This window comes from Mustela nigripes, chromosome 15 (genome assembly GCF_022355385.1).
Source record: "Mustela nigripes isolate SB6536 chromosome 15, MUSNIG.SB6536, whole genome shotgun sequence".
Taxonomy (NCBI): Eukaryota; Metazoa; Chordata; class Mammalia; order Carnivora; family Mustelidae; genus Mustela; species Mustela nigripes.
Window position 1 is genome coordinate 56,684,582 of NC_081571.1, and position 11,351 is coordinate 56,695,932.

Here is an 11,351-nt window from a genome sequence, read left to right on the forward strand (position 1 = left end):
CCTGTTTGGAAATCTTGAGGATATTCTCCATTAAATGTGGTGTAAGTTTTACCATTTTTCCTTCTTGCAGTAACATGGTTAAGCTGAAAGAAGTGTTTTTCATTAATTTTTTTGAAGATTTTATTTATTTGCTTATTTGACAGAGAGACACAGAGAGAGCACAAGTAGGTAGAGGCAGAGGGAGAAGCAGACTCCCTGGTGAGCATGGAGTTCAATGTGGGGCTCAATCCCAGGACCCTGAGACCACGACCTGAGCCGAAGGCAGATGTTTAACCGGCTGAGCCACCCAGGTGCCCCTCATTAATAATTTTTTCATAATTAAACTGTATTTACATATTATTGTGGGGATTTACGTATTACAGTCCAAAAAAACACTGTAAGATTTTAGTGATCATGAACAGACCACTCAGTTTTCTCTTCTCTTTATTAAAGAATGTAAAGGGATATATACATATATTATTCTGCCTATTAGAGAATATAGGATCTACCACGGTGGTCTTCAGCCCAGTTAAACGTTTTAAATTTCTTAAGTGAACAACTGTTTCTTAAAATGTTTGTATTCCCCACAGCGCCTAGCACACAGCTCACTCTGAAAAATTTTTTTAAACTCCTTGTGCTTGCTTGTTAGAACTATCATAAGCAAATAATACAAACTGGGTAACCTACACAACAGAAATTTACTTCTCACCTTTCTGACCAAGGTGTCATCAGGTTTGGTTTCTTCTGAGGCCTGTTTGGCTTACAGATGTTCATCTTCTTGCCGTGTCCTCACATGGGTTTTCCCTTGTGCATATCTATGTCCTGGTCTCCTCTTCTCATAAAGGATACCAGTGTTATTCGATTAGAGCCCACCCATACAGTATCTTAATTACCTGTTCAAATGCCCTCTCTTCAAATACAGTCACAATCTAAAGTACTGAAGGTTAATAGAGGGGCCCCTGGATGCCTCAGTTGGGTAAACATCTGACTCTTCATTTTTGCTTGGGCCATGATCTCAGGGTCATGAGGTCGGGCCCCTCATCTGGTTCTGCACTGGGCATGAAGCATGCTTGGGATGCTCTCTCTCCCCTGCCCTCTGCCCCTCCCCACCCTCTCCTTCACTTAAAAAAAAAAAAAAAAGACTTCAACATATGAATTTTGGGGAACACCATTCAGCCCATAACATTCCTTTAAATTGATCTTAAACATGTTAGCTCTTATTAAGTTTGCATACTAAAAGAAAACAAAAATAAGTACTTGAATGATTTTTTTAAAAAAATATTTTATTTATTTATTTGTCAGACAGAGTTCACAAGTAGGCAGAGAGGCAGGTAGAGAGAGGAGGAGGAAGCAGGCTCCCTGCTGAGCAGAGAGCCCGATGTGGGGCTCGATCCCAGGACCCTGAGATCATGACCTGAGCTGAAGGCAGAGGCTTAACCCACTGAGCCACCCAGGTGCCCCTTGAATGATTTTTTAAATAATAGTTATAGATTACAGAATCACCTTTTTATTAGCCATTTGTATGGAAAATTATGTATATGCAATACAGTTTAAGAGTTGTTATAAGCTCTATAAACATTCCACCCATGCAGAAGCAAATATTAATGAGCCTAAGGGAAAAAATTTGAACTTCCATTTCCCAAAATCTCCTTGTACAGAATTCTCTGATTAAGACAAATCTGGGCCTTTTCATTGATACCCCTTTTATAAAGGACATTCTTAACAGTATTAGAAGTAGGAATTTGTTTTTGTTTTTCTTTTGGTTTTTTAAAGATCTTGTTTATTTGAGAGAGAGAGAGAGAGCACAGCAGGGGAGGAGGGGGGAAACAGGCTTCCTGCTGAGCAAGGAGCCTGATGCTCGGCTCAATCCCAGAACCCTGAGATCATGACCTGTGCGGAAGGCAGATGCTCAACTGACTAAGCCACCCAGGTGCCCAGAGCAGGAATTTGTAATTACAGTAAATCATGTGTTGCATTTCATAAACAAGTAATTATATTACGTCTCCAGCATCCAACCTAAATTATAAAATTACTTTAAGCATAACATAAGGAAGGAAAAACCTGGGGATATTCACAACAGAACTACTGTCTTAGTTGTAGTAATTATAATGAAAGGCATTTCATTCATATGAGAAACTTCTGTCTTGAAAAAGGTAAAGAGAGAACAAATTACACTTTGGAATTCTGGCTTTTCTTGTGTAATTAATTAATTTTCTATTTAAGGCCAGTCAAGTGAAGCAGCGGGAGTGGAGAAGGAACAGAGAACTCTGTAACTGGCTGTGATCAATGAATTGTAAACACCACTTCACTTGGACCAGCCTCTGTTGTTGTTCCTGTTGTTTTAAATATTTTATTTATTTACTTGACAGACAGAGATCACAAGTAGGCCCGCAGGCAGAGAGAGAGAGGAGGAAGGAAGCTCCCAGTGGAGCAGAGAGCCCAATGCAGGGCTCCATCCCGGGACCCTGGGATCATGACTTGAGCCGAAGGCAGACGCTTTAACCCACTGAGCCACCCAGGCACACCTGTTTTGTTTTGTTTTGTTTTAAACCAAACAATATTTGGATCTTCTGAAGATAATGATATAGTATCCCATGAAAATGAAAAGAAGGGAAAGATTGTCTTCTTTATGTGTTATTTATGCAAACAAGTGACCCAAGTCACTCATTACAGAAGGCCTTTATGTCAACTTTATATCTTGCCTATGACAAAACCATATGTGTTTCAAATATATATATTTGATATTGGTTTGAGGCTGTTCACTTAGAGAATATTTCGTAGATGCCACTTACCAGGTTGAGAAGGTTCCTATCTATTCTAGTTTTTTGAGAGTTTTTATCATAAACAGGTATTGAATTTTGTCAAATTTTTTTTGCCTTAATTGGTAGTGATCATGTGGTGTTTTTCTTTAGGCTGTTACTATGGTGAATGATGACGATTGAATTCTCATGGTGAACCAACTAGCCCTGCATTCCTGGGATAAACCCACTTGGTTGCGATGCATTATTCTTTTTATATGTTGTTGGATCTTATTTGCTAATATTTTGCTGGGGTTTTAGTATCTATGTTCTTTTTTTAAAGATTTTATTTATTTATTTGACAGAGAGATCACAAGTAGGCAGAGAGGCGTGGCAGGGGGGAAGCAGGCTCCCTGCTGAGCAGAGACTCCGATACAGGGCTCCATCCAAGAACCCTGAGACCATGACCTGAGCCAAAGGCAGAGGTTTAACCCAGTGAGCCACCCAGGTGCCCAGTTTCTATGTTCTTGAGGGTATGAGTCTGAGTTTTCTTTTCTACTAAAATCTTTGTCTGGATTTGGCACAAGAGTAATTCTGGCCTCATTAAATGAGTCGGGAAGTGTCCTCTATTCTATTTTTCTGTTAACTTCCATTTATTCTATTTTTGCTTCTATTTTCTGGAAGAGAATGTATAGAATTATTTTTTATTATTTTTTACTTCTGTAAATATTCACTAGAATTCTCTAGTGAAACAATCTGGGCTGGATATTTCTTTATCAGAAGATTTTAAACTTGAATTCAATTTATTAAATAGTAATAGGATTATTCAGGTTGGATAAGTTTGATACTTTGTAGTTTTCGATGATTGGTCTTTTTCATCTTATTATCACTCATATTATTATTCTTTTATTGTCTGTGGGATCTGTAGTGATATCCTCTCTTGCATTCCTGATATTAGTATTGTTGTGCTGCCTGCTCAATGTTGCTCTAGGTTTATCAATTTTATTTACCCTTTTTAAAGAACCTGTTTTTTGTGTTATTGACTCTCCCTATTTTTCTGTTTTCAGTTTGGTTGATTTCTGCTCTCCTCCATGTTATTTCCTTAGTTCTTCCTGCTTTGGGTTTATTTTTCTTTTCTTCTGCTAACTACTGAATTAGAAAATTACATTATTGATTTGAGACTTTTCTTCCTTTCTGATATAAATATTTAATGCCGTAATATCCTAGTAAGCACAGCTTTGGCTATTGTCACTCAGTTTTAAGATTCATTATACATTAAGATTATTAGTCCTTTGTTCATTTTATGTCATTGATATTTCTCACAGTTTGTCAGTTCATGACAAACTTTGTTTAGAGTTTTGTCTTGCAAAATTTTTAAATTTTTATGTAATCAAATTTATTGTTTTCTTATTGTCTCTGGATTTTGAAGCATGACTAGAAAGCCTTTCATTATAGCAAGGTGAAAGAGGAATTCACCCATGTTTTCTTGTAGTATTTATATGATTTTTAAATTTACATTTAGATTTCTAATCTATTTGGAATTTAGATATGGATCTAATCTTATCTTTTTCCAAATGGTTTCCTAGTTGTCCAAGTACTTTCATGTTTTGAAATTAATGGAAAACTCAGCAACCAAAAATAAATGAACAAATAAATGAATGAATGAATGAATGAATGAATGACAAAGTTATTGAGAATACAGACTCCTCAGGAATTAAGTTTGGGATCATTCCACCAGGTAAAGAGCCCACATAGGTGATATCTTTCCTGAGAGCAAGCAAAATATGGAAAGGGTAGTAGAAGAAAGAAGTCTAGTATCGACTACAACCTCATGGCCAGTTACAAAATCAAGGATTGTAGCAGCTTTGCTTTTTTTTTTTTTGTATAAATGCATATATTAGTGATTTTCTTCTCTGTCATTTATGATTTTATATACATGTTTTTGAAGGTTACATTTAGATAGCCTTTAGATAATAATATTCAGTTGGGCTGTGATTGAATTACAGTGCAATAATTACAATAACCCTTGGAAGGGTGAATCTTTCCATTTTGAGAAAAGTGTGAGAACTTTCTCTTGTGTATGAAGGACAGCTGCATCTCATTGGGTAGAAAACTCGAGTTGTTTTGTTGTTGAGTAGAGGTCTCCATGTATGGAGAAAAGTGCATTTAGCCAGAGCATGGGCTGTGCAGTTATCAATTTATTATCTGTCAACTACATATTCACTTCTATTTGGCTTACTTTGTGATATTATACCTGGATTCTCAACACTGGTGTGACAATACCAATAGCAGTGGGAACACACTTCTCTTCCAGATTCCTGTCTTCAGATATTATCCAGAGCAGAAAGAGCTGATGTTCAGAGGAGCTCCAGCCATACCCTAAGGTGATGATCTCCCTACCAGAAGTCTGAGTAGGTCTGCTCTGCCTACACTTTCTGGCAATGGTGCATCACTTCTAGAAACCAGCTACAGCCCACTCACAACTTCCAGCAATGGCGCGCCCTTCTCTACAGACCAGTGCCTATACTCCAGTGGCAACTTCTTCAGCGACCAGCAGGCTGTGTTATCACTATGGTAGCCACTTCATCTCTGAAGATATCAGACTTTCAGCCTGGGATAGGGGACAGCCAGCTCCTTGTAATTAATTCCTTTACTATCTGTGTTTTCACAGCCTCCAGATACTAGCTGCTTTTTTACACCTGACACTTTTGGATTCCCTTTACTCATTTTGGTAGATGACCACCCTCTACTTATTGTCTAGCAACAATACTGTCTAACAAAAGAATTGTCTAACGAAAGAATTATCTAACAAAAGAATTCTAACAGTTTGTTATTATTCAGCTTTTCCTGTTCAAATAAACTGGTGGTTTTGGTTTGGTTTGGTTTGGTTTGGTTTTTTAAAATCAAGTAAATTACCATTTGCTCATCGGTTTACTAAGTTAGGAATTAATGTCCTGCGTCAGATTGCATTTTGTTTTATAGTGTACTTTCTGTTCTTCAAGCCCCTGTCCCCGAAAAGAAGATGATGTACTGTGGAACCTGATTTTATCTATTGTGAAAGACACAATAGGAACCTTTGTACTTGAGTAGGTGTAAACGTTTGGTGAAGGATTGTCGTAAATAATTGCCTAAAGTCATGATACAACAGCGAGAGCAAAAATTGATGATGGTTCATAAATTTAATCCGTTGGTGCAAATGAGTCAGCAGCAAGTTCACTGTTTTCTCTTTTGAAGTCTTTTATTTTCAGAACTATAAAATGTTCATTGTAACTCTCAGTGGTTAGGGGAAAAAAGTGCATTTTTTTTGGTAGCAGATCTTTTTAACAAAAGGATTTGTGACTGATTCCTGAAATCTAAACACAGTGCAAACACAGTGCAAACATGTTGGGTGGGTTTTTCTTTTTAAAATTAATTAATTAATTAATTAATTGACTTAAAAGATCTTATTTATTTATTTGTCAGAGAGAGAGAGCACAAGCAGGCAAAGTGGTAGGCAGAGGTAGAGAGAGAAGCAGGCTCCCCGCTGAGCAAGGAGCCTGATGTGGGACTCCATTCCAGGACCTTGGGATCATGACCTGAGCCAAAGGCAGTGGCTTAACCAACTGAGCCATCCAGGTGTCCCTGTTTTTTTCTTTTTTAAAATAAAAACCTTTAACATATGACAGTCAAGATAGAAACTGGCACTTGGAGTTAGGCTGAACTTCCTACTCCTGGTACAACAAGCAGCAAATGCTGATGATATTCTGAGAAGTGGTTCTCAAACTTGAGCTTGTCCTGCAATCCCTGGCTGTGCTTGTTAAAACCAGGGTTGTTGGATCCCACCTAAAAGTTTCTGATTCAGTAGATGTGGGGAAGGGGCTGAGAATCTGCATTTCTAACAAATTCTTATGTGTTATTCATCTGGGCTCTACACTTTAAGAACCAATGTTTGGGGCACCCATTCAGGAATGACTTCCTCTATTATCTCCCATCTCTCCCTTCCTTCTATTTAATCCGAAACTGTTCGCACTTGATGTTATTACCTGGGAGTCCATATTCTTGGCACCATATTCTGTCTTCAATTCCTGAACTCTTTTTCTAACATTTTGGATATTGGCATGTTCTTTTTCTCTGGCTTTCCTCAATCACCTGAGCTTGACACTTCCCACTGCCATAGCCTTTTCATTGCCTACTTTATTGTGCAGTGTTATGTTATACTAAATTCCGTTGCAGCCCCATAGCCAATGTCCCTCTTCTTTCCTCCTCTTCCCCTCCTTGAAGCTCACAAGCACACTCTTCTATTGTTTGTAATGAACAGTAGGTGTGGAATTTGGAGAGATAAGGTTAGGGTGTATTGATCTTCTCAAGTTAATCCATGCTGGGAACTAGGAGGACATGAAATTTTCCTTAATAGTACAAATAGAATCTTGAGATCTACCAATTTAGAAATCGATATCTCTTTCCTTACTATGGTGGTTCCTGATGCTTTTCCTCACTTCCTGTTTATGATCTGATCTTTGCCTCTTGGTCCTAATGACTGATATTACTCTGCTCTACTTACCAGATCATATCTGCTTATACGCGTCCCCTCTGAGTAAGCCCTATTTCTGGAAACGAAGTGTAGAGCAGTAACTTTGCTTTATAGAAATTGGCTTCAAAAAGTAGCAAAAATAAGCACTCTGACATATATATATACATATCTTATACATTTTATTGTGTAACTTACAGTGATATATTTGTAGCAAAGAATAACAGATGCTATGAAGCTAGGGAGGTCTTTCTCAACCAATTCCAAGTGAGAATCAGGCCATATTGCAATCAAGCATCCACTGCATACCTATGCATCTAGAATGGTACTAGTTTTATAATCAGTTTGGGAGAACTGAGAGAATTGTCACTCAAATCATTTTTCCCTGTTCTGTGGCTGAGAGGGGCAGAGACTATGACTTCCTGTGTTCTGCAGAGGACATGTGTTTAAGTGTTGCCAATGGTTTTGTGATTGCCCAGATAAGGTCCTGCTACACTAAAGAAAGTCCCAATGGAGCAACGGCAGATTTAAGCTTAAGATTGAGGGTCCCTTGCTTGCATAAGCCTATCCCCAGGCTTTGGAAGAAACCATATAAATGTTGAATTTGTCAGCTTTTATTTCATAAGTAGGGCCCCCCTCCCAAACCAAATACATTCTAGACAGCAGAATGTATTTGCTGCTCTTCTTAGTCAAACTACATTCATCTGAAGCTCCAGGATAATTACCTTTTATAGTTTCTGTAACTGTCTTAAGCAAAGTACATTACATGCATCTCAGCCAGGGTCTAGGTGCAATTTTTTATTGTCATAGATACCATATTTCTACATGGTACATGGGTTATATAGAAATGACGAGAGCTTATATAATGACCAGTCAGCAAATATGCATGAGGCATGGAAGCCCTGGCTGGGACCCACAACATGTGGGTTTTCTTCCCTCCCTTTCCTTTCCTTTCTTTCCCTCTCTTTTTCTCTCAATTTCCTTCCTTCCTTTTTTGTGAAACAATAACAGAGAAGGAAGGAAAAAAGGGAAGAGAAGGAAGAGGGAGGGAAGTGAACAGGAAAGAAAGAAACAAGTTGTGATATATGGTATTTACAAAAATCTTCTCACTTTATTCTTCAGGCATATGGCTGCCCTCTGACATTGCCCATAGTTATATGCTTTTTATTGCCACTACATATACATACGTGTGTGTGTGTGTGTGTGTGTGCACATAGGTAATATCACATTCAGAACTGTAATTTAGGGGCACCTGGGTGGCTCAGTTGGTTAAACTTTGACTCAGCATGATCCTGGGGTCCTGGGATCAAGTCCCTTATCACACTCTCTCCTTGGCGGAGAGTCTGATGCTCCCCCTGTTTGTGCTCTCTCTCTTTGTCGAATAAAAAAAAATATCTTTTTTTAAAACTATAATTTAAATGTGATATTACCAAACAATTTATGGGAATTATATGGTTTTTTTTTTTATATCGCCCCATTCCCTCACTCACCCATAGACTAAACCAATAGCTTATAGTATAGAGCGTCTACTCAATATTGATGTGATTACTGATGCCATTTGAATTATATAAAGAGAAACAGATTTCTGGAGTTTTAAACCCTCTTGAGCTAAATAGGAGCCTTATAATCTGTTCTTCTGGGTTTTTTTTTTCTTTTTGAAATATAGTCTCTTAAATTTAGGAAAATTGATCTAATTTAGATTTTAGACTTCCTAAAATTAGATTATGCCCAGCCTCCTCTCCAGACCTATGACAAACTCTAAAATTACAAAATTTAAGCTCTTTAACACTGTCTCTCCTACATCATCTCCTGCCATTCCCACCTTCACACCTTATGTTCAAACAAAATTGGGCTGCTTAAAATTCTCTAATCCCTTTGGCTCCAAGCTAGTGATGGGAGTTAAGTACGTACACAGAGACTTATCTTCCACAGCCCCTCGGTGTGGGTGTCTCCGCCTTATGGGAGGTTAAGTCGCTAATAATCATGCCAAGATCTCTAACGTAAAACACCAATTCTAAGAGGTGGAGGATATTTAATTATAACAGTTTTAAATGATAGTAAAACAAAACAAACAAATACAGTGGAATCACGATTTTTTTTTTTTTTAATCCCTTGACATTGCAGAATAGTGCAAAGATCAGGTGTAGCAACTTCTGGTTGCATTGGCAATCCTTTTCGTTACAGGAGAAGCGTGGTATGTAAAACCATGAATAAACAGATCCTAAATAGAATGCCTACGATTGCAGTTCTGTACCTTATTTCAGAAAATTACTGACAGCATTTAATGGAAAATACGGTAAACTGTACCACAGGAAATAAGCTCTTCCTCCTGCATGGTGTTTTTCCCCCCATGGAAAGAAAACTATCTTAACAGGGAAGCAGGAGAGAAATCCAATTCTAAATGAATGATCTACAAAACCAAGTTACTGATTTTGGACTTAATTTAGCCTGCGTCCAAATAAATAAGGAGAGACATAGAAGAGAAATGACCAAAAATACATAAATAAGTCAATAAAAATAGGAGTTATTCTTGTCCCTTCAAAATGACACTAAAGAGATAGGAGATTAGTCACAAACCATCTCAGCAGAGCTGAAAATTGGGGCAATTCCCCAGAACTCCCGTGTGGGGAAGTGGGGGCGGAGTGTGTTACCACTGAGCAAACAGGCGGCTGACAACAGCAGGATGGTGACTCAGGGCAGGGAGTCTCTTCTGAGAGAGGAAGTGGCTCAGCCACTGTTGGAGGGCGGCGTGGGCTCGTGTCTGTAGAGTCAGTACATGAGGACCTCCACTGTCTTAAAAAAAAAAAAAAAAAAAAACGGATGGGCTTACCTGGGTGGCTCAGTCGGTTAAGCAGCTGCCTTTGGCTCAGGTCATGATCCCAGGGTTCTGGGATCGAGCCCCAGATAGGCTCAGCCTGGAACCTGCTTCTCACTCTGCCCCTCCCCCTTCTCTTGCTTTCTCTCTCTCCTTCTTTCAGACAAATAAATAAATAAACTTCTTTAAAAAGGGGGGGAATATACGGCATCTCCCTTATTCTTCCCAAACTGTATACTCCAGTGCCCTTGACTTTCACATGAAATGCGATATCATCCAAATAAAGATGTTGGCTAACCAGGTGGAGGGAAGGGTGAAGCTGTGATATTTGTCCCTGCCCAAACTTTCTAGTATTCCATAAAGAGACGTCAATGCTGTTTGATCATTTGGGGGGAGGAAGAAAAAAGAAAGAGAAAAAGAACAAATCTGAGGCCAATTCAACAGCTAGATAAGGTTTAAGGATTTTTAGCTACTTGGTCAGCCTTTTAGAAAAGACCCAAGAAACCTGAGAGAACTACAAAGTGTGAGTGTCGCCCAGTTAGGAGGAAAGATCACAAACAAGAATGGAACTGCAGGAAATCATTCTGCCCGATCGAGTTTGTGAACCTCGTCATTATTGTGCATAATATCAAAACAGGAAACTGAGCAAATACCTATCCTTTCTCTGACGCAGTCAGAGTTGCTTCTGAACCTAAGGAAGCTTGTAGTCAAAAAATTAGAATACAAAACGAAATCTAAATGGATCGTTTGTTTGGTCCTCGTGAGAACGCAGTCATAAGAAAATAAGACTTCTTTTGTTAGAAATCATTCTCTCTCCATTAGATTGTCGACTAACCTAAGCTGCACAGTTCAAGTTGTATCTGAATTCAAAAATTGTTGTTCCATAGAGTGAACCAAGGACAGTCCTGAAGCCACTTTGAGAAGTAAAAAGTCTGATCCTAAATCATTCCTGGTAATCTTAGAAAATGGGTTAATACATTATTTCCTCATATTTCTCCAAAGGCTTCCTACCATCTTTTCCTGAATGGATCGCCGAATACCAATATCCTGGTGCATACCTAACCTCCCTCAAGATACTGCATCCCTAAAAAACAAACAAAAAATAAGATGAAGTGAAAAATGGCAAAGAAGAACTCTTAGAAACGAACAATACAACAGACAAAATCTCTGATAAATGACGTGAAAGATAGAGGTAAAAAAATCTCTCAGAAAAAATCCGACAGGGGCGCCTGGGTGGCTCAGTGGGTTAAGCCGCTGCCTTCGGCTCAGGTCATGATCTCAGGGTCCTGGGATCGAGTCCCACATCGGGCTC

At 38.6% G+C, this 11,351-nt stretch overlaps 1 long non-coding RNA gene across 1 annotated transcript in view; it reads left to right on the forward strand.

Moving 5' to 3' along the window:
* Positions 1-5,596, forward strand: part of LOC132002819 (uncharacterized) — a 28,292-nt gene extending 22,696 nt beyond the window's left edge. The window contains exon 2 of the long non-coding RNA XR_009400025.1: positions 5,032-5,596. This is a non-coding gene — a long non-coding RNA (uncharacterized LOC132002819). The remainder of the gene's footprint in view (positions 1-5,031) is intronic.
* Positions 5,597-11,351: the final 5,755 nt, after the last annotated feature.